The sequence below is a fragment of the Lycium barbarum genome, chromosome 10, assembly GCF_019175385.1.
Source record: "Lycium barbarum isolate Lr01 chromosome 10, ASM1917538v2, whole genome shotgun sequence".
NCBI lineage: Eukaryota > Viridiplantae > Streptophyta > Magnoliopsida > Solanales > Solanaceae > Lycium > Lycium barbarum.
In genome coordinates, this window is record NC_083346.1 from 102,228,751 (window position 1) to 102,250,750 (window position 22,000).

Below are 22,000 nucleotides of genomic sequence, written 5' to 3' on the forward strand. Positions count from 1 at the left end.
CCAAAATCAGAAAACTCTGGGAGGAACTTAACACTCTAGACAACAATGCTCAATGCACATGTTTGTGCACTTATGGAGGTAAAACCAAGATGCATAAGGCTGAACAGGACAAAAATCTTATTTAATTTTTACTGGGATTGAACGAGATATACACAGTGGTAAGAGGGAGCATCTTAATGATAAACTCACTCCATACCATGGCTCAAGCATTTTTCATTTTAGTTCAAGAGGAAAAACAAAAAGAGGTGAAACCTCACAATAGAATGAGTTTGGGATCTACTTTTTTGAATGCAAGTGCTACTTGAAGTGCAGGTGTTGGACCAAGTAACTTTAGAACTAATTATTCTCAAAACAGGAACTCTAGGGGAACTAATGTGTATAGAAAGTCATCTAGATACAACACAAATCCAATTTCAACCATAGGTCCACATATCCTCCACCAAACATAAATAAGGTAAACCTGTTTTGTAATCACTGTAAAAGGACTAGACAAGAAACTCAGGATCAGCAGCAAACAAGAGAAGTTCTGGTGAGAACATGATGGAAGAGACTCATTGGTGTAAATTATGATCCCACCAACCAGGATAGAACCAAGTTCTCTATCTGTTCCCTCAAATGTAATACAGAAAGTAAATGACACAAGATATTTACGTGAAAAACTCCTTACTCAAGGGATTAAAAACCACGACCTACACCAGTAGGATTTCTAACTCCACTAAAATAGAGCAATTTCATATTACAACCTAGGAATTAAACTCTTAAACCCTACCCCTTACAATACCTCTATTGTAAGCCCTTTACAATGACTCTATTACAAAGACAACTCTTGACTAACTTTAGCCAAGAACGCAAACACACCTTGACTAACTCTAGCTAAGAACATAAACTAATAATGATTGTATATCTGTCCTACTTTACACTTCTTGAAAGTCGTGTAGGAATACAAATGAAGAACAAAAGACAAAGATCTAACAACTAAAAAGAACCTACGACATAGTCATTGAATACGAAACTAGTTCCTTTAGTTGTTGCAACTTGATCTTTGAATGAGCACTTTGGGAGTAGTGGCGGCTATCTCTTGAGAGCACAATAATTCTTTTTGATTCTCAAAGTGTTAGGTTGAAACCTTGTACCGTATTGCATATATGTTGGAGATCATGTGAGTATCATGTGATAGGGGATAGGGACAGTACATCTTTTGGTAATCTAGAGCTGTGCTGCTGCACTATTGTCAGTCGGTACAGTGTATCAACCTTTATAGCTGTATAGTTGACTTGTACAACCGTCAGGGACCTAATCAGGTACCTAGTCCCTATCCGATTCCACGAGAGTTTAACAAATCATCCAAACACAAGATAGCATGTCTTATCACTCATGAATACACCAATGTGCATAGTCATGGAACCACTGGGAATAAAGGACATAGTTTGCCAAAGGAACAGTATGATCACCTAGTTGGCTAGCTGGAGAATGCTCAAGTTCAAGGAGAAGCAGCTGGAGATCCTAGGGAAACTACAAACAACATTATGAATGGAGCTATCAATTTTGCAGGTATATTGGCTTGCTACTCCTTTATGATTGAGAATGTGTAATGGTTCGCTATTTGTGCCGGTGCATAAAAGCTACTACAAACTTGTTGGTGCTCTTATGGACTTTGTTTTAAAAGAGTTACCACCTAATTTTTATAAAATTAGGAAAACCAGTTTTGAAGGATTTATTCATATACAGTGAAAAAGCCTTTGTAATCCAAAGGTCTAGGTAAGAGTTCTGGTGATCCCCTAGGGAAGGTGTTAGGCACCCTAGTATTAAGGATCCGTACTATACGGTTGACCTTCGAATTCCAATGTGTGATTATTTGCATGAACTGCTTATTTAATGTTTAATTCCCGCATTTTTAAAAGATTGCCATTTATTGCATATCACTTGATTTGGAAAAATTTGAGTATATCCCCTTATATATGGGTACTTTAGATTCGAATTTATTAATATCTGATAAGAAATATCCCCTTTTACGTATAAGGGTAGTATGTATTAAAAGAAAACATTTTGATTTTTGTAATGTATACACGGGTAAATATATATCCTCTTTGTTCATGCTTAGTTCACACTTGGTCTCAGGTCAACTTTATAATACGTTAGAACGTCTTACTTAAAACCTTTATAATTATGGGTATATTTTTGACCGTTTTCAGTTTACAAAAGGGGTTATCACGAATTTGGACACATGTATGCATTGAAATTCATATTTGTTAAATTGGGATTAGAGCCAAAAATAATTTTTGGCCACAGAAAGAGTTTCAATTTTTTGTGCAAGGCCCAGAACCTTTATTTGAAAATCTAGTTGGGCTTTAACCAATTTGGCCGTCTGTTTCTAAAAAATTTCGTGGGCTCTGGCTCAAAAATACCTTATCTTTTGCTAGTTTAAAAATCCAGAAAATACATGCTTGCTTCATTTGTTGAAAGAATTCGCTCAACTGGTTTCATCTCTTTTGAGTAAAAAATCATGCCATTTTTACCTTATTCTTATCTTACTAAAAATGTGGTTAATCTTTGTTTAAATTTAAAAATCAGTATGCGTGATCGGGGTTTCGAAATCGCTTAAGGATCTAGTGTCAATCTAAACGGCGTATGCACCGTTTGTCTAAGATATCTAGTTCCAACCATAATTATTTCCAATAATAATGTGAGGTTTTACAAATACAAATACAATACAACATCAAACTGAAATAATATAAATGATGAAGGATAGATTAGACTAGGGGTGTACCAAACCCCTAATTAACCATTTTCACCCATGGTTGGGCCTTCATGTCATTTTCACCTATGACTGGGCCTTCGATATATATTAGCTTATGTTTTTCTTTTCTCGGACTCAAAAATCTTTTGAACGAATTTTCCTATTAGGCCCAGTAGGGTAGCTGAGCCTCGGCCCAAGTGGCCATGCAGTGAGAAAGAGGAAAAGAGGGACCCGGTTAGTTTATATTTACTGAACTTATCATACATGTAAATATATACATACACATGCATCGAATTCATTCACAAGTAGCATCACCAAAGTATTTGTACATAGATTCTATTGGGCCTTATTGGTAGAGATTTAGGCAGCGCAGGGTGGTTATCACCATCCTTATTCCCAATGTCGCACAAGATCAAAAAAGGTTTCTTGAACCTTAGGCATGGCAGGCATCGGGGGAAGGATAAACCAAAACCCCAAACTTGCTTTGATACCTCAACTATATACAACAACACACATAAAAGAATGATAGAGCAGCATTCACTTAACAGTTTCATGACATTGATAAATATGTAGTACCTTAAGTTAAAGAACAACAGTTACAATTGAAACACACAAGCATGGGGGTGGACAAACCAAAATTGAGACACATAGATGTGGTATGAGACAGAAGCAGACTGAAACACATAGTCATGATACAGGTACACTCAAATGTAAGTAATAGCATGGTATCCTAGTCTAGGCAGTTTCACATAGGATGTTAAAATATTCAAAGGGAGAAGCCACTATTTTGAATATATATGTTATATACAAAGCAGGATATAAGCAAGTCTAAATATATGCAGATGATGCAAGGTTGTGGAACTGTGTAGGGAAAAAGAGGCAATTACAATTTAGGCATTCAACATAGTACAAGCAAGATGAAATACAGGAAAAAGTCAAGGTTTTTCTGAGTCTAAATGGTCAGAATCAGGGCATGGCATATTATCAAGAAAAACGGTTGTAGATGAGACAAGTAAGCATGACACAGACAAATATCAAACATAGGCAAATCTGGATTTTTCTAAGTTCACATGAACTCATGTAAGATGTGCAATATTCAGAGAAAAAAAAATAAAACAACTGCATTTGAACATACATGCCACAAGCAACAACAGAGTGCAGGCAAACATAGCTATATGTAGGTGATGCAGGATTGCTATTTAGATTCCAACTGATTCAATTATAATGACAACAACATGGATCAAGATTATACATTGGTCACATGGAGAATACAAATTCAGAACGGATGAAGAAAAGTGTAAAGAAAAGCAAGATATGTTCCTTAGCAGAATTCCTGAAGAAAAAAGCATTACATGATCTTTAAAGGTCCAACTGTTCAATGTTCAGGTCCTAAGCCTCCTTCTTAAATCTTCCCATTCAACATCCAATTCAAACACATCTATGCACTTAAGCTCTTCATTTAAACTCAATAAATCATTCATTAGGAAAATTATGGTTCCAACTTTATGCTCTTGGATCCATATGATCACAGGGACCTTAGTGAGCATGCCTCCACAGGCCATGAGAGTGCCATGATGTTCTTTATATGAAGGGAAGGTGCTATGAACCAAGAAATCCTTGGTTCTCCCTTGACCCTCTCTCTAGGGCACCTCTTTAAAAGGCCCATCCTTGGCTATGTGACTTTAGCTCATCCTTAGTCCCTTGTGATCATAGGAAATCTATTATTTAGACTAGTTATAACTAGGTGTCCAAACAAATGCAAACACAAGTATTCACAGAAAGCAAGATCATTTAAATATAGGTGGAGAATCATTTTTCGTTATTATGGCTTAGCAGGGTTCACACAGAGACACAGAATGAGTTAAAGCATTATTGCATAGCTATATAGGTCATTTTTAAAGTTCCATAGATCATTACAGACTTACATGGACACTCAACAGGTCAAGTTATGCTGCAAAGCCCTTCCAACCAGTTCATAAGTGATGCATACAAGCTAAGTGGTTAAATCATGATGGACCAGCATACAAATACAGTGGTTCTTAGCGATACAGGCAAACTGAACAGTCAAGTAGTGCTACTAGTCATAGTTATACTCTTGATTGATGCCTAGTGCTACTCTGATAAACAACAAATTATTCAAATAGGACTAGATTCATGCATTATCCACTAATCAGGCTTAAATTATTAAGTTTAGGACCATGTACCACCATTCTAAGTGTTTAAGAGATTATACAGTCCTCAGAACATAATAAAATAGTTGAGTAATACCAAACTACTACTACTGAATTTATCTTTACTACCACAGACATCTTAACAAGAAACATTCCCACATCAATAACCAAATAAAGAACTATAACTAAGAACAAATTAAACTAGAAGCCGAAAAAGAAAAGAAAAGATAAATATTTACCTTTTTGATGCACAGCCGTGTACAAGAATGAATTTAGATCCTTTAGTGCTTCCTTTCCTCGACTTAGCCACACACAAAAATAAAATCAATTTTTTTGAACTAGAACTTAACCCCTTTTTAAAAGTTAATTATAAAATTTTACTAGCACAGCTCAAAATTTGAAGTTTAAAACTCAGATCTTAAGCTTTGCATATGCTTGAGTGTTCAAGACTTGTTAAATGGTGAGGGTTGGGGTTCTATTTATAGAACCCCTAAAACTATCAAAAACCCTAGAACAACGATGTGGGACAAGTGTTTATTTTTCTCAAAATTTAACCTGAAAAGTAAATCCTATGGCTTAAATCATCCTCCATGAGCAATGAACGGCTCGATCTGAGCTTTACCCTTCTCGATCTGGTCAATTCAAATCCAACTAATGAGAATCGAGAAGGGTACGAGTGCGATACAGCAAAGAAATACAGTAAATCGCATGTTTAATCTAAAATTAGAAGAAAAATGGTAAAGAAAAAGAGGTTTCTCACCGTGTTTGGAGGGAGAAGACGAAAACAGAAGTGAAGCATTAAATGCTCCATGCTGATGGTTGTACGAGGATTTGTGGTGCCTGACACTTCTGCGTTCTTGCCATTTTTGGCTAGGAGAGAGAAAGAACGTTAAGGCGGCGCCTAGGGTTTTTCATGAGAAGGGAAAGAAGAGAGAGAGACGTGTTTGGTGTGGAAGAAAAAATGAGAGTAAGGAGGGGTATAACCCTCCCTTAATGTTGCGTACGTTTTCGGGCCGGGTCGGTCCAGTTGGGACTGGGCTTGATCTAGTTTTAAAAGAAATAAAATGGAGCCTTTTTTGTACGTATACCGCATATGTATATTTATGTATATCAGATGTATATACGTACATGAAGGGTATAATGGGTAAATCAATTAAATGGACAGAACTAAAATATCGACTATTGGTCACATTATTATAACTAAAACATAATTAGCCTTTTAATTGATTTTAAAACACGACTAATTGCGTTGACAAACTTAGATTGCAAATATGGCATTAATGTAAATAATTAAATAACAAAGTCCATTTTGCAATGATGACCCTGTAGTGATTAATTAACCTAATTAAGTACTAAACACAATTTATTAATTTCAACAGATTATGCAAACACACAAATTAGAGATTGAGGGGTAAAATGGTTAATTCTTTAATTACTCAAATTTCTTGGATTGACTTTTGACAATTTAAACAAATAAATAATTATTCAACAAAAATGTAAATATTTCATAAAAATATCATAAATGTACGAATTAATTCTTAAATAATTTATAGCATCACAGAAATTATTTTATTAATTAAAAGGAGTAAGATATTGACCTAGAAAAATTTATAAAATAATTTTGACCCTTTAAAATGCCTGATTCATTTTGTTTGTCATCCAAAAATTCTGAGTAATTAAAATAAATTATGAGAGGTAACAAATTAGGTGTTAACAACTGCCCCTTCGGTGTTTGGGGATGGCGAGACCATTACTGAGTGACGAGATTTGACCAACCCTAATTTTTTACTGACTCGACTCATTCCCTTCATTCTCATGCAATTTTCACATGTGTGGCCGAGCCTTGGTTTTTGTATTTCCTACATATCTCGGGCTATATGATAATTCAGACCACTTATAGTTCAACTCAACTAAAGACTTTAAGTGATTTGAAAGGAAAGTCCTGAGGGTCCCGATGTAGTGACCAGGGTTTCTCTAGACAGTTGTTAGAATATAACCGACTCTCTTGTTTTGAGCCCGCCTACATATCCTTGATTTCTAGGAATCAGGTCACATGTAGTTCGACTCGCTGGAGAAGAGTATATCCCTTTTGTGTGCATACCTTCAGATTTCTCTGTGTGTATCCGACCGGTCACAATTTTTAGTAAAGAAAGCAAATATCAAACAAAATTATGGCTGATTCTGAGATTGGACGGCTTCCAAATCCTGGACAGAGAGCTTTACTCTCATGGGCACCCTATCTCGACCGGCTGCATAAGAAAAAGTTCCATGTTTGCTCCGCAATCTGTCTGGATCTGGTTCAGCAAGCCGACTCTTTTCTGGGCGTTATGCACCTGTTTCCTGAATTTTGACAGCATTGCAGATATACCATGTGATTGTATGAATGGCCTTTTTGGCTGTCTGAATAAATGGCCCTTTTGGCTGTCTGAATGAATCGCTGTCTGAATGAATGACCCTTTTGGCTGTCTGAATGTTTGGCTGTCTAAATGAATGGCCTTTTTGACTGTCTAAATGAATGGCCCTTTTGACTGTCTAAAAGAATGGCCCTTTTGGCTGTGTGAATGAATTGACCTTTTGGCTATTTGAATGAATGACCCTTTTGACAACTTAAATGAAAGAATTGAAAGGAATTTAAAGAATGGCCCTTTTGGCAACTTGAATGAAAGAATTTAAATGAAAGGAATTTAGATGAAATGATGGCCCTTTTGGCCTGCAGATAACAGATATGGCCCTTACGGATGGATAATCTTTCTTTCATTCGCTGCATTGGTTGTGACCCGTGCGGTCAGATATGTCTTTATGCTCATTTGTTGTGACCTTTTTGGTCAGATATGTCCTTGTCATTCGTTCTTTGTATGACCCTTTGGTCGGATGTGTCTTTATCATTCATTCTTTGTATGACCCTTGGCTAGACTTTCATGACCCTTCTGGTTGAATGTGTTCTTCCTATTCCTCTCGTGATCCTTGTGGTCGGATGTCATCTCGTTCCACTTATGTGACCCTTGTGGTCAGATATGCCATTTATCAATCTCTGTATGACTCTTCAGTCGGGTATGTTCCCGTCATTCATCCCTTATATGACCCTTTTGGTCGTCTGACATCCGGTTGAGCTTGCCCTTCGCCTCTGTGATTGGTAAGCCGGTTGATGATGTGTTCCTCTCCCTGTTTCAAAACCTGTATCCACAGAAAAATTGTTAGTTTCCTAAAAGGCCGACTAGCGTCATCGTCCTTCCGTCTGGTGTCTCCTTTTGATGGTCCCTCGGGCTTGGCAGTTCGAGAGATGGTTTTAACGCGAATTTACACTAATTTTGAAAATCTAAAGTAACGTAAAAATGCGTTGTTCTTTCTTTGAAAAATTTTCATTCTTTATTTTAAATGTCATGACATGTGTTTTCTTCGAACGAGGTCTTGTAATCTTCCGGCAGGTCTCGTTACTGAGCCCCCTGAACTGGTGAAATTTTTAAGATCTTCTCAAAAATTCTGCCCCAGTTTCAGGTCTTGATTTGATTTGATTTTCCTTTGTACTATCTAATTATACAGGAATTTTTTAGGTTCCTTAAAAAAATTTGCCCTAGTGTACGGTCTGGGCTCATTATCTCCTTTGTTGATTGCTTCTGATAGGAATTTTTGAGGTTCAAAATTCTGCCCCAGTGTAGGGTTGATATTGGCTGAGTCTTGTGCTGATACTCATTTTTAACTCTATCGATTTCCCCCAACTTCATGTCTCTGAGGTTTCCTAAGTGTTTCTTGTATTTTTCTTTTATGATGATCGAGCTCGAAAGCGCCTACATATCCTGTCGCAGCAGGAATTCAGGTCGAACGTAGTTCGGAATAAAGTAATTGAGTTTTGGTTTTTAATAATGCTACTAGGTCCAATGTGGACTGCCTATGTATCCCACTTAGGGGAAGTCAGGTCATTGCGTAGTTCATTACATAGATGATTGTTTTCCCTATTCTAAAAAAATACGATTATAAGCAAAAACATAATTATAGAGAAATGATAATGTGATTACAAGCAAATGGAAACCTAAACATAATATCTTTTGAGCGCGTCTGTATTGATAGCTTTGGGCCATTCTTGTCCATCCATTTCGGCTAAAACTGTTGCTCCTCCCAAAAGCACTTTCTTCACCATGTATGGTCCTTGCTAGTTCCTTGCCAGTTCGGCGCAAACTTTCCTTTGATTCTTCTTGGTGGGGGAAGACTCGCTTGAGTACAAGCTAGCTCTCCGATTTGGAAAAGCCGGACTTTGTCCCGCTTGTCTAAAGCTTGAGACATCCTTTATCTATAGAGCTGCCCGTGGCACACTGCCACCATTCTTTTCTCGTTGATCATGGCCAATTGCTCATAGCGATTTCTGACCCATTTTGTATCGTTCAGCTCGGCTTTTTGGATGATCCTTAATGATGGGATTTCCACTTTCGCGAGTATGACCGCTTCTGCGGCCGTAGACAAGGAGATATGGAGTTGCCTCGGTAGATGTTCGGGTTGTCGTTCTGTACCCCAACAAAGCATACGAAAACTGCTTGTGCTAATTCTTGTAGTTGTCAATCTTCTTTCATAGGATCCACCTGATGTTCTTGTTGGCAGCCTCTATAGCACCGCTCATCTGTGGTCGGTAAGCAGTAGAGTTCCTGTGAGTTACTTTAAATTGCTCACAGATATCTTTCATCCGATGGCTGTTTAAATTGGCTCCGTTGTCCGTGATGATGGATTTGGGCACACCGAAGCGGCATATGAGATTGTTCTTAACGAAGTCAGCCACGACTTTCTTGGTTACCGACTTGTGGCAAGTTGCTTTCACCCATTTTGTGAAGTAATCTATGGCAACCAAGATGAAGTGATATCCATTGGAAGCTGATGGCTCAATAGGCGCGATGACGTCCATTCCCCATGCCATGAATAGCCAGGGTGAGCTCATTGCATGTAGTTCTGCCGGAGGGACATTGATCAAGTCTCCGTAGATCTGGTATTAATGGCATTTTTGCACAAATTTTCAGGAATCGTGTTCCATGGTCATCCAGTAGTACCCTGTCCTCAAAATCTTTTTGGCCAGGATGAAACCATTCATATGGGGCCCGCATGCCCCCACATGTACTTCCTTCAGCAGTCTTGTGGCCTCTTCGGCAACTATACACCTGAGCAAACCGAGGTCAGGTGTTCTTTTGTACAACACTTCTTTATTTAAAAAGAATACATTAGCCAGCCTCCTGGTGGTTTTCTTCTGATTTGATGAGCTTTCGGAGGAAATTCTCCTTTCTCCAGGTAAGTTTTGATGTCGGCGTACCACGACTTTCCATCTGGCTCGGCCTTAACGTGGGAGCAGTAATCATGTTATTCTTTCAGCGTGATCTCCAACGGATCAATATGGGTACTCTCGGGATGCTGAATCATGGAGGCTGTTGTAGCCATAGTGTCAGTGAACTCATTTTGAGCCCTTGGAGTATGCCTGGCTTCGATGCTTTTAAATCTCCCAAACAGCCTTTGTACTAGATTAACATATGGCAGTATTTTGTCGTTCTTGGTAGCCCAATTTCCTTTCACCTGGTTCATGAGCAAGTCAGAATCCCCAATTACCAACAACTTTTGTATGTGCATGTCCAGCGCCATCCTGAGACTGAGAATATAGATTCGGCCATGTTATTGGTACATCTGAAGTTGAGCTTTGCAGCTATTGAGCAGTGCTGTCCTGTTTCTGATATTAGCACTGCTCCAATGCCCGATCCTTTGTAATTGACTGCTCCATCGAAGAACAGTCTCTATCCTGAATATGGCTCGGCTACTTCTTCCTCCATAGCCATTACTTCCTCATCCGGGAAGAAAGTCCTCAAAGGTTTGAGTTTTTCGTTAATAGGATTCTCTGTTAGCAGGTCGGCCGATGCCTATCCCGTTACTGCTTTCACCGCTACATATACGATGTCGAACTCGCTCAGTATCATCTACCATTTGGCTAACTTCCCTACAGGCATCAGTTGTCGAAAGATGTACCTCAATAGGTCCATTTTGGAGATGAGGTAGGTGGTGAACACGGACAAGTAATGCATTAGCTTCTGGGCGACCCATGTTAGAGCACAACATGTTTTCTCAACGAGCGTGTATCTTGACTCGCAGGATGTGAACTTCTTGCTTAGATAGTAGATGACATGTTCATTTTTGCTTTCCTCATCATGTTGGGCAAGCATTCTCTGACACTGATAAGTACAGTAGCAATGGACTCCCTGCTCTGGGTGGTACCAAGATAGGAGGGTTGGACAAGTATTTCTTGATTTTATCGAACGCTTCTTGACATTCCTTTATCCATTTTGTAGGAGCGTCTTTCTTGAGCAATTTGAGGATTGGCTCCACAATTACAGCTGACTGGGCTATGAATCGCCTGATGTAATTTAATCTTCCCAGGAAGCTCATGACTTCTTTCTTTAGTTTGGGGAGGTGGAAATTCTTGAATTGCCTTGATTTTGGTTGGGTCTAATTCAATGCCTCTGCGGCTAACTATGAACCCCAACAATTTCCTGCGAGTACTCCGATTGCACACTTTACTGGGTTCAGCTTCAGGTTAAACTTGCGAAGCTGGTCGAAGAATTTACGTAAGTGCGTGATATACTCCGAACTCTCCCTAGACTTTATGATGACATCATCCACATAGACTTCGATTTCTCGATGTATCATATCATGGAACAGACTGGTCATCACTCTTATATATGTGGAACCGATATTTTTTAGGCCAAACGGCATTACCCAATAATGATAGACTCTTCAGGGGGTGATGAAGGCCGTCTTTTCAGTGTCCTCCTTACTTATGAGTATATGATGGTACCCTGCGAAACAATCCATGAACGACTGCAATTTGTGTTTAGTGCAGTTGTCAATGAGGATGTGGATGTTTGGAAGGGGAAAGTTATCCTTCGGACTGGCTCGGTTGAGATCCCGATAGTCCACACAAATTCAGATTTTTTCGTCCTTATTGGGCACTGGCACTATGTTAGCGAGCCAAGTGGGGTAGGACGTCACCTCCATCATTCCAGATTTAATCTATTTCTCCACTTCATCCTTGATTCGGATACTCATGTTTGATTTAAAATATCAAACCATTCTCATTTTAAAATATCACGAGGTAAATTTTGAAAAGGGCGATTAGTCGGGCCTCGACTGATATTGCCGTATTTAGCAAAAGCTTTTCTTAAGAAAACCTATCTCTCTACCGAGGAGCCAAGAGAGGATTGGATGTCCAATTGTCCAGCGCTCCGCTAGCCTCAGACTGTGTATGGTTGGCATATCTTGGCACTCTTCTATGATCATGCAACATTCTTCTTCTTGAAACAGCAATCCCAGACCCTTGTTAGCTTCATCGTCCGTCTTCAAGGGCACTTTCTTAAGAAACTACTGGTACAACTCTGGGATAAGCTGAGGTAAATTCCTCGTCCTTTGTTTCCTCTGTATGACTTTCATGAGCTCATCCTCGCTAGGGACATAACCAAGGATAAAATGATAGTTTTCTTTTGGGATTGGCACGGCTTCAATTATGCCTCTTAAATCTTTTCCCAAACCTTTCCCTATCTAAAAACCACTTCTCAGCATCGTGGAGGCAATCATTTTGTATACTGAAGGTATTGGCTGGTTATCTTTCTCTTCATTGTGGATAGCCTTGATATATTCCACCACGTGGAAATTAGACCTGTTGGGATTTCCTTAAATTATTGGTATGACATTGTAAAGGTATTTCTGGATATCCTTTTCCGCTGTGAATACAACCGCTTGCCCCTACCATTCAAATTTCATCGTCTGGTGCAATGTTGACGGTACAGCCCCAGCAGCATGTATCCACGGTCTTCCTAAAAGTAGGTTGTAGTTGGCAGTGAATGCCATCACTTGAAGCTCTGCTGTAAATGAAGCTGGTCCTATCTGGATGTGCAGGTCAGTTTCCCATAATATGTCACTCAGGGATCCATTAAACACCCTGACGTTGGTCTTGCTCGGGCGGATTTTACCAATGTCATACCCCAATTGTGTTAAGGTGGTCAATGAGCACACATTGAGTTTTTCTCCATTATCCACAAATACTCTCTCTATTAATTTGTCTCGACATTCCAGAGTGATGTAGAGAGCTCGGTTGTGGGCTTCTCTTTCGGCTGTCAATTCCTCCTTGGAAAAACAGATCTTGTGCTCTCCAACAACATGGGCGACTAGCCCGATCAAGTCCTCACTACTCGTGCTTGCCGGCACGTGTGCATCATCCAATACCTTTATGAGGGCTTACCTATGAGGTAGGAAACTAACCAGTAGGGCTAGTACTGTATCTGCACCGGCGTCTTCTTCAAATGTTCAACGATTGAATAATCTTTTGGTTGCATAAGCCGCCAGAAGTCTTCGGCCTCTCCCTCAGTTATCGCTCTTTTTGGGGCGTTCTCCTTTCTTATGGCGTTTTGAGCCAATTCTTCAGGGGTATAGCATCTCCCTGAATGGGTCATGGCTTGGGCTATGACCGCCTGCACAGTGGCGGTTTCCTTGGGCGCGAACACTTCCTGTTGTACCGCCCGCTCTTTTATTAGTGTCGGGGCTAAGGTTTTGAACAAAGCTTTAGGCAACTTTGGCGTTGGGGGCAAAACCTCTGGACGCTCCTGGAGTGTGAGGTGTTGACACCTAATTTTTACCTCATATGACGCGTATTTTAATTTTCAAAATTCTCAAGTCAAAGACGGAGCAAGGATGCACCCTCAAAAATTAAAATTTCAAAATTCCGAGAAAAATGCAAAAATTGACATTTAATTATTATTCTGTAAAAATTGACAATTGCAAGAAAATTATGAGTTATTTACTTTCATAAATATAATTCAAAAAGGAAATACATTTCCCGCTGCGTTTAACTCGGGAAAATTGTTAATTAAGACGATGTGTGAATTACAGCTCATTTTGACCGCATTTTTCACATTTTAAAATTATTCTCCGGAGTATATCAATATTGGGCTCATTTTGAAGCTCGTATTTTAAAACGACGTATTATAATTTTTATTTCGTCAAAATATTATTTTACTAGGGCGTTTTAAGCTAATTAACTTAAACTATATGTCATATTTTTTAAAAGTTGTGTTATATTTTATAAAGGAAGGGAGTAAATAATATACTTATACCCCCTCCCCCCCTCTTTTAATTTTACGCGTCATTTACTATTATCCTAACTTCATCTCTCTCTTTGAGAGAAAATCGTGGCGGCTAGGGTTTATTTTCATTGCCACCACGACGCCACCACTTCCAGCGTTGCCCTGAGATCTTTGGGGAGGAACAACCGCGTCATTAGGAACCCTTAGCCATCTTTTGCTATTAAACCAAGATGCCAAAATGACGATTAGGGTGGTTATCCCTCAAGGATACTCATCATTGAGGACAGGTGTTGTCCTTTTTTCCAACGTTTTGATTTGTACAACGTTGGTACGGTTTATTTTTAGATTTTTTCTGGTTTGTACTATTTTGATCCTTGATGTTGCACAATTTGTGAAGATCTAGGGATTTTAGTACGATTTAGTACGATGTGCTGCATTTATTTTGTCATTATTTGTTTGAATTTGATTTTTGTGATGAGGTTGGGAATTTAGGGGGGGAAATTCTGTTAGGGAAATCGAGAATCTTCCATTTCTATCCCTAAATTGATTTTTCATGCTATAAATAGAAAGAGGTTATGATATTTTGAGGGGGGGATTTTTCGATTTTAGCTGATACCACTCGACTGCTAGGGTTTTGAGTTCTTCATTATAATTTGCCTAAAACTCTACTACTTATATACCTACATTACCAAATTTATAGATATACTACAATATACTACTATAATATAGAAAATATTACTCGAAAATAATATATTATATTCTGAAAATCAAGAAGAAAAGGCTTTGCAAAAGGTTTTTAAGTGGAAGAACATTGATTCAATCTCTCCATTTGATCTCTAGGTTGCCCTACAAAAAGGTAATACTACTATTCTAGCTTACTTTACTCTATTTCTAGCCTATATTGTTATTTGTGTTGTTTGAATCATGTTGTGCTATTTTAGCTTTTGAAACTGTTTAGGTGTGTAAAATAAGATAATGGAGTTGTTTGAATGTTTCTAGTGTTGTTTAATATAGTTTAGAACCAAAAATGGCTATTTGATTATGGAAGAGTTATTTGAAACCTCTGCTTACTGTTCTATTGGTTTTTTTCAGACTATGGAAGCTTGGACTTGTAGATTCTGAGTTATAGTATGGTTAGGAGTGATGGCATGATGTTGTTTGAAGGTTTTTTTGCTTTGGAAATAGCTTTAAAGAGATGACAGGTTTGTTTGGTGTTGAGTTTATAGTTTCATTTGTTTTTCCTCTTTGTTTTTATCTGGAATTGATTTTGTACCTCAAGGTAGTTGTTAATTTGTTCTCTTGATGTGGATTAAGGTGTTTGATGTCTTGACATGGTCCTAAGATGAACGAGGGGTCTGTTTTAGTTTGATGATTATACCCATCATTTTCTTGTTGTCAAGTTGCTAGAAATCTGATACAAGATAGGGTAAATGACCTCTAATTTGACTTATAGACTGTGTACCCTCGTTTATGTGAAAAAATGATGTCAAAACCTTAAGTCACTAATTAGAAGTTAGCTTGAAAACCTGAAACTTTGGAAATATGTTACATGTTCATTTTTGTTATTTGAAATAGAAAACTAAGTAGCTTGTTGACCTTATCAACTTGACTAAGCAAGATGGAAAACTGATTTGGAATGTAGTTTGTAAGGGTTTTGAAATCACAAAATTGCTAGTGTTAGGCTGGTTAAAACCTGTTTGGCTAAAATGAAGTACTAATCAGCTCTTATAGGCTTATGTGTGTTTATTTGATGTTTTGAGAGTTAGAGATGTAAAATAAGTTGGAAAGTCCTTTTATTTTGACATTTACTCTGTTTTGAAGACCCCTTAAGGCAGATAGGTTTGAATAAATGAATCCAGTTTGAAGAAATAATCAAAAAGGTCTAAGTTAGTGTTATATTTGTTGTGAAATTTCAGAATTTATAAAAGTTGATTTCATTTTCCTTTGTACACCTTAAGTGTGTAACCTGCTTCCTTTTTATAGCCAGGTTCTTACACAGATCATTTAGCTAACTATTTGCCTAAAAAGAAACTTGCCTTACTTGAATTTGCATAACTAGGGGTAGCTCTAAAACAGGAAGAACCTTATAAAGTCTTAGTTTAATCTCTCTTCACTTATGAATAGTCTAGAATGTGGACCTAATCATTTTGTCATTACATAACTTGCTATATGCTCATTCCAGCACCTTAAAATAGGATCATCTACCCTATGTGGGTTCTTATCTTTCTGAATTCTTGGTAGACTGATACAATTCTGTGGAAAATTTTGAGATAGATGACTTGATATGGAAAACTTGTTTGCGGTTTGCTTTCTTGACCATGCTGTCATACCCCATTTAAACCGGGTTAAAGTAGAGTACAACATATTGGTGATTCCTATTTTTTGTTATTTTTATTTGTTTTAAGGAATTCATTAAAGTTGAGGAGTCGCCACCTAATTATTTATGGTAAATTAGGACACCTAAAGTTTATTAAAGTTATTTTAAAGTTAACTTCGTTTTTAAAAATCCGCGAAACCAAATGATTCTAGGTAAGGGTTCAATTAGTCTAAAGGGAAGGTATTAGGCATCCTTTAAGACCCATTAACAATGGTTAACCGACCGGACTTATGTTAATTAATTAAGGCTAAAATGTAGATGTAATTTTTAATATTTAAGAAAGTATAACTAAAGTTATTTAAAGTAAAACTTGTAGAAAATAATAGTTGCATAAAAAGAATTTAATTAAAAATAAACTAAAAGAAGCGGGACATGTAATGTTTATATGTATTCGGAGAAAAGTGAGTTATGCCGACTCACAAATTAAAAAGAGTTATTGTAAGATTAATATTAAATAAAGCTTAAAGGTTTTATAGAAAGACTATTAGTTTAATGTATATTGTGCGAAGGTTGTTTTAAACAAATATGTATTTCAGGAGTTGGAAAGGAACTAAAGTGAAAAAAAAAATTATCCATTGAAAACTAGTTTGCCCCCTTTTATTTCTTAGAATAAGCTAACGTTAGTGTATAATTGATGATGTTTTGAAAATCCTAAGATGGTAAGAAAAAAATGATTCCTTTAACCCAAGAATGTGTAGGCATGCTTTTTGAAAATCAATTACTCCAAATAAATTCTATAGATACTATAAATAGTTTAGAACATAAATAGGAATGTAATTTGTGAAATTAACTACCCATTACTAAACTAAACCCCTTAATGTCACTAAGGGTTCATCTAAATTAACAAATAGAGTGTTAGTCATACAATACAAATTAAATGCACAAAATAAAAAAAATAAAAATAGAGGAGTAAAATGATTTGAATGAACTCAGCCCATTTTAGGACTACTACTGTCCACTGTTGTTGGGCTTTGGCCCAGCGAAATTTTGATAGATTGCCGCGGATGGGCTGACTCGAGAGGAGGCAATGTTGACGAGTCTCTCGGACTCGTATGCGATGGTCATGCATAAAATCAAAAGTAAAGGATTAGACATCTATTGATATGATTAAATAACTTCAAATGAGTAAAATAACACAAACCAACAAACACTTAAACATGTAACTAAGCTTTAAATTGACTGAACACGCTATTAGAGGAATCTGGGCCAGTTACTGTTTTAAGAGAGACTACATCTAAAAGGAGTAAGGAATGATTCAAAATGTAGTTAGCTATCGAACATAATATCAAACTGATCATCGAATACAGTAAGCAGATGAACATATTGTTTGCACAGTCCATGACGACTTTAAGAAGCCAAACTATACGCAGAACCACACATAACTGATGACAAACAGCTTTGCCCTTCCCATGACTTGTAACTAAATGACAGCCACTCAAGAGTTTATGGTGAAACTACCTTAGCCGAATGCCATGCATCTTAACTTATCTGGAAAAATCAGAAGGGGAATAGGGAGATGACAAGCAGGAAAAGTGAAAGAAATGCTAAATGAGTTCGTGTTTCATATTGAACTTGGTGATAAAGTATTCTGGTTCTCCTAGCATATAAGCGTGATAACATACATATTTTAATTCAATTTTAATTCCATCGTTTGGACAAAACAAAGGCTAGATGAATGTGGAAACAGACCCAAACCTAACTTAGCACAAAGGTTTGAAAGATTTAGAATCTTAAAGCCTTTAAAGATGTGCCAGCCGACTGCATAAATTCATGCACAACAAGTAAGTAGCAGGACAGTCATTTCAATCTGAGTTGAATACAAGCAGTCTAAAGGAAAAAAAAGAAAAAGAAAATCATGTTCACCAGTAAATGCAGGCCCAAACAGTATACATGTTTCCTAGAGATTTTGGGGTAGAAAACCAAAAGTAAGGTACACACATGCTTTATAATTCCATGGCAACTTAAGCAGAAAATAAACAGGCAGAATTTCTAATAGCAGGATTTCTATGGACAATAACTAAAGGAAAATTTCTAATGAAGCAGCAAGCATGAAGCAGATTCGGATAATATATAAGCCGGCAGAAAGTCGAGCAGTTTCTTTTCAGAGAAACAAGAAGAGGAGAAAAACAGTTGGGGCACCACACAGCACAAGTTCAACTTTTAAAGAAGTCCATGAATTAGTCCTAGCTAGGTTAATATTGTGGGATTCCCAAATCATCATGAACGTATATAGTAACTAGACAACGATATCGTATAAACAGCAAGCTAACAAAGGTGAGCACTAACAATAATCATATTTACTAGACAACTCCATCAACTACGTAAACAACAAACTAACACGATTAACACTTCATCATATTTAACCAAACAACTCATGATAAATATTTAAATAAGCAGGAAACTAGCGAAATTAACCCTTGTCATATTTTCTAGTTTCATAAACAAGTGACAAAATAGGACAGACAGTATCTTTCACAAACTAATTTAATCCATCACTACATTTTAAGCCTATTTTAGGATTTAACAAGAAAGGCAGCATCATGTTTAACTCCACACTCCGAGCTGATCTATTCAGAACCAACATATAGTTACAGAACCAAACAAAGACTGAAGCAAGAAAAATAAAAGAGAAAAGATTGGAAGGCTGCTGTTATTTTCTACACACTGATATTGCAAACAGCCTCAATTCTACATTGAGCTTAAATTATGAGCTATAGAAAAGCTCCCCATACAAAGATTACTTGTTTACAGTTCAAATTAGCCCAACTGAGGTTCGAGCAAACACTGGAGCTATACGAATTATGTATGTCAATTAACACCACTAATCAGACACCACTTAAACATGCTGGTAGAGATTCAACTCAGAAACAAAATTTAGTAAGCCTCCTGATTTCCCAAAATACATATATTTACGCTATATAGTGTAAGGTTTGGACAGTCAAGATTCAACAGGGCAGCCTTATAGTAAGGTTAATAGGTGCCCAGACAAGTTATCTATGGTTCAACATATGCCACATGAATCATACTTCAAGACAAATGAATACAGGAAAACAGACCCGAATCAGACCCAATCATATGTGTCGCTAAATAATATTAGACCCAGACTACGTAGTAAATAGACTCATGAGCCTGATTGTTTTACAAGCCAAATAACTAAGCAGTAATGGAGTAATGACCAGACCACACTCATATTAGTGACTGAATAGATAACTAATTAAACATTAATCTGAAATAACAACTATACTGATTGAGCTAAATTTAACAGTAAACTAAACATGAATCACAAAACACAGCTAGCATACTCGATAAACAAGAGCTAAAGGACTGCTGAAACAAAATGCGAGAACAAACGTTTACATAAACAGTACTAAACACTTAAAGGACCACTGAAACCACTTCGCAAAATAGCTAATCACCACGTCGAATCAAAATCATGCTAAATTAAGCGAATCTAAATACATCAACTTACATAGAACAGGACTTAAAAAAACAGAGTGAGAGGGAGGATTTCTGACCTGTTTTGCGTACAGTGAAATGGGGTCGTCGAAGTCTCGAATCTATGCTCGAACTCGAACTCGAACGAACCCGATTAAATTAACTAAAGTTTCAAAACGAAAAAAAATGGAAGTAGAGTAATTATCCCTCACGGCTAAATTTCACCAGAAAGGAAAATTGAGTTTTGAAGATGGTCTCTCTCTAAAAAAAACTGAATCCTTCCCCTTAAAACGTTGAGTAATTCTCCTCTTTATAGGAAAATATGAGGAGAGAGAGAAGCGTATGAGAGATAGACGAAGGAGCGGGGGGACAGAGAGGGATGGAAGAGACAGAGGCGTGGGGGACAAGGGGAAGTGGAAGGAGCGTGAGGAGAGAGAGGATGAGGAGGAAGAGATATGCGGCTAGGTTTTTCTTTGTTGAAGAAGATGGGGTTCTGTTTGGTTCAACTGAAATGTATTAGGGGAATGGGCCGACCGGGTCGGGTATGGAAGGTGTAGGCTGGACCGGGTAATATTAGGTAGTGGGCTGATTTGTTGGGTAAGTTGTTAAAGGGTGATTTGGGTTGGTCGGTTTGGGCCATTAATTGGCTGAAAAATGTTGATCTTTTCTCCCCTATTTAATTATTTTTGGGTTTCTAATTTAATAACTTGTACAGTATATACTATGTGAAGACAATTAATAATTAATATGTAGAAAAAATAAGGATTTTACAAAGTGTTTTCTTGTAATTAATTTAACGAGTCCAAATCCGAAAATGATTTATGATAAAGTAATGCTCGTAATGTTGAAAATAAAAGTAACGACATTAATAGTAGTAGCAATAAAATAAAATAGTGAAAATAAAGTGTTTAGCTCGTCAGTAAATTTAGAATCTCCAGTAAATAAATTGAAATAAAGGAAGGACAAAATTGGGTGTCAACACATGCAGTGTTCATTTAAGTGTTATGTAGGATCATGATGGTCCATTTAGGATAAGAACTAGCCTCTGAGTGTTACTATTTACTCCAACTCATAGTTTGACACCTTCTTAGACTTATTATTTGAAAGCTGAGACAGTCATTAACCAAATATGGTCTTTAAGGATTAAAAGTTGTATAGATGAACATGACTTTTATCTTGGAGCGATGAATTGTGGTTATGTGCTTCCTTGTAACTTGCAATTTATTTGTGTTCTTGAATCTGGATTTTTAAAACTAAATGGAGCTTGTTTTCTGTGTCAAAACTGTTTTGTGTGTGACCTTTTGCTAAAATGTTACAATGCAACTTAGAATAAGCTATTGAATTTGAGGTGTCGGATCCTATCCTTCTTGTCTATGTGTGCAAGGCTAGCTAAGTTACTTAAAAATGTGAAGAATAATCTTTCTTGAATTGGTTTAGTAAATTCTGAGCCCGTTTGGGTTGGATGCTTGTTTAAAATAAGGACTTAAAGAGTTGTAGGTTGTCTTGCTAATCTCTGAAGAGTTTTATTGATTTGAACCCATTATGTATTTGTTGATCTTGTTTCTGGGGACAGTTAGAAGGATAGGAAGTAGGAAATATAAAGGACTTGTTTTTTTATTTTAAAACTGGAGTAAAAGGAGCTGGGAATTGACTAATGAATTTATGGTTTGGTCTTGCTTATGAGTTCTAAATCACTATCTTGTGTCATGTTGGTCATTTTGGTTGTAGCATCTATATGGTTTGCCTTTTGGGACTTGTGTATCCATATTGGTTTTTTTATCATAGTCTGCAGGATTTTTGATTTGATGTGGTCATCTAAAGCTAAGTGAATAGAGTCTAAAACAAGATTGAAACTATGTAAAAAGACTAAGTATGGTACTTTTTCTGTGATTCCTCACCCTTTGTTGTCCATATGAGAAATTTGAGCTTATATCTTATGTTAGGTTGCCCCTATTGGCTTGATTCAAATTGAACTATGCATAATGTATTGCACCTAGGAATAATATCATGCTCCTTTTTTAGTCTCACTTTAGATTCCCTGAACTGCTAGTGCCTCTGTTTAAAATTTTCTTTTGGCTATAACTGGTTATGATTACTACATGTACCTACTTGATCTCTATTTTGTACCTTTGGCTCATCTGTGTGACTCTGGGAGTGAAACTGAATAAGACTATCATCTGAATAT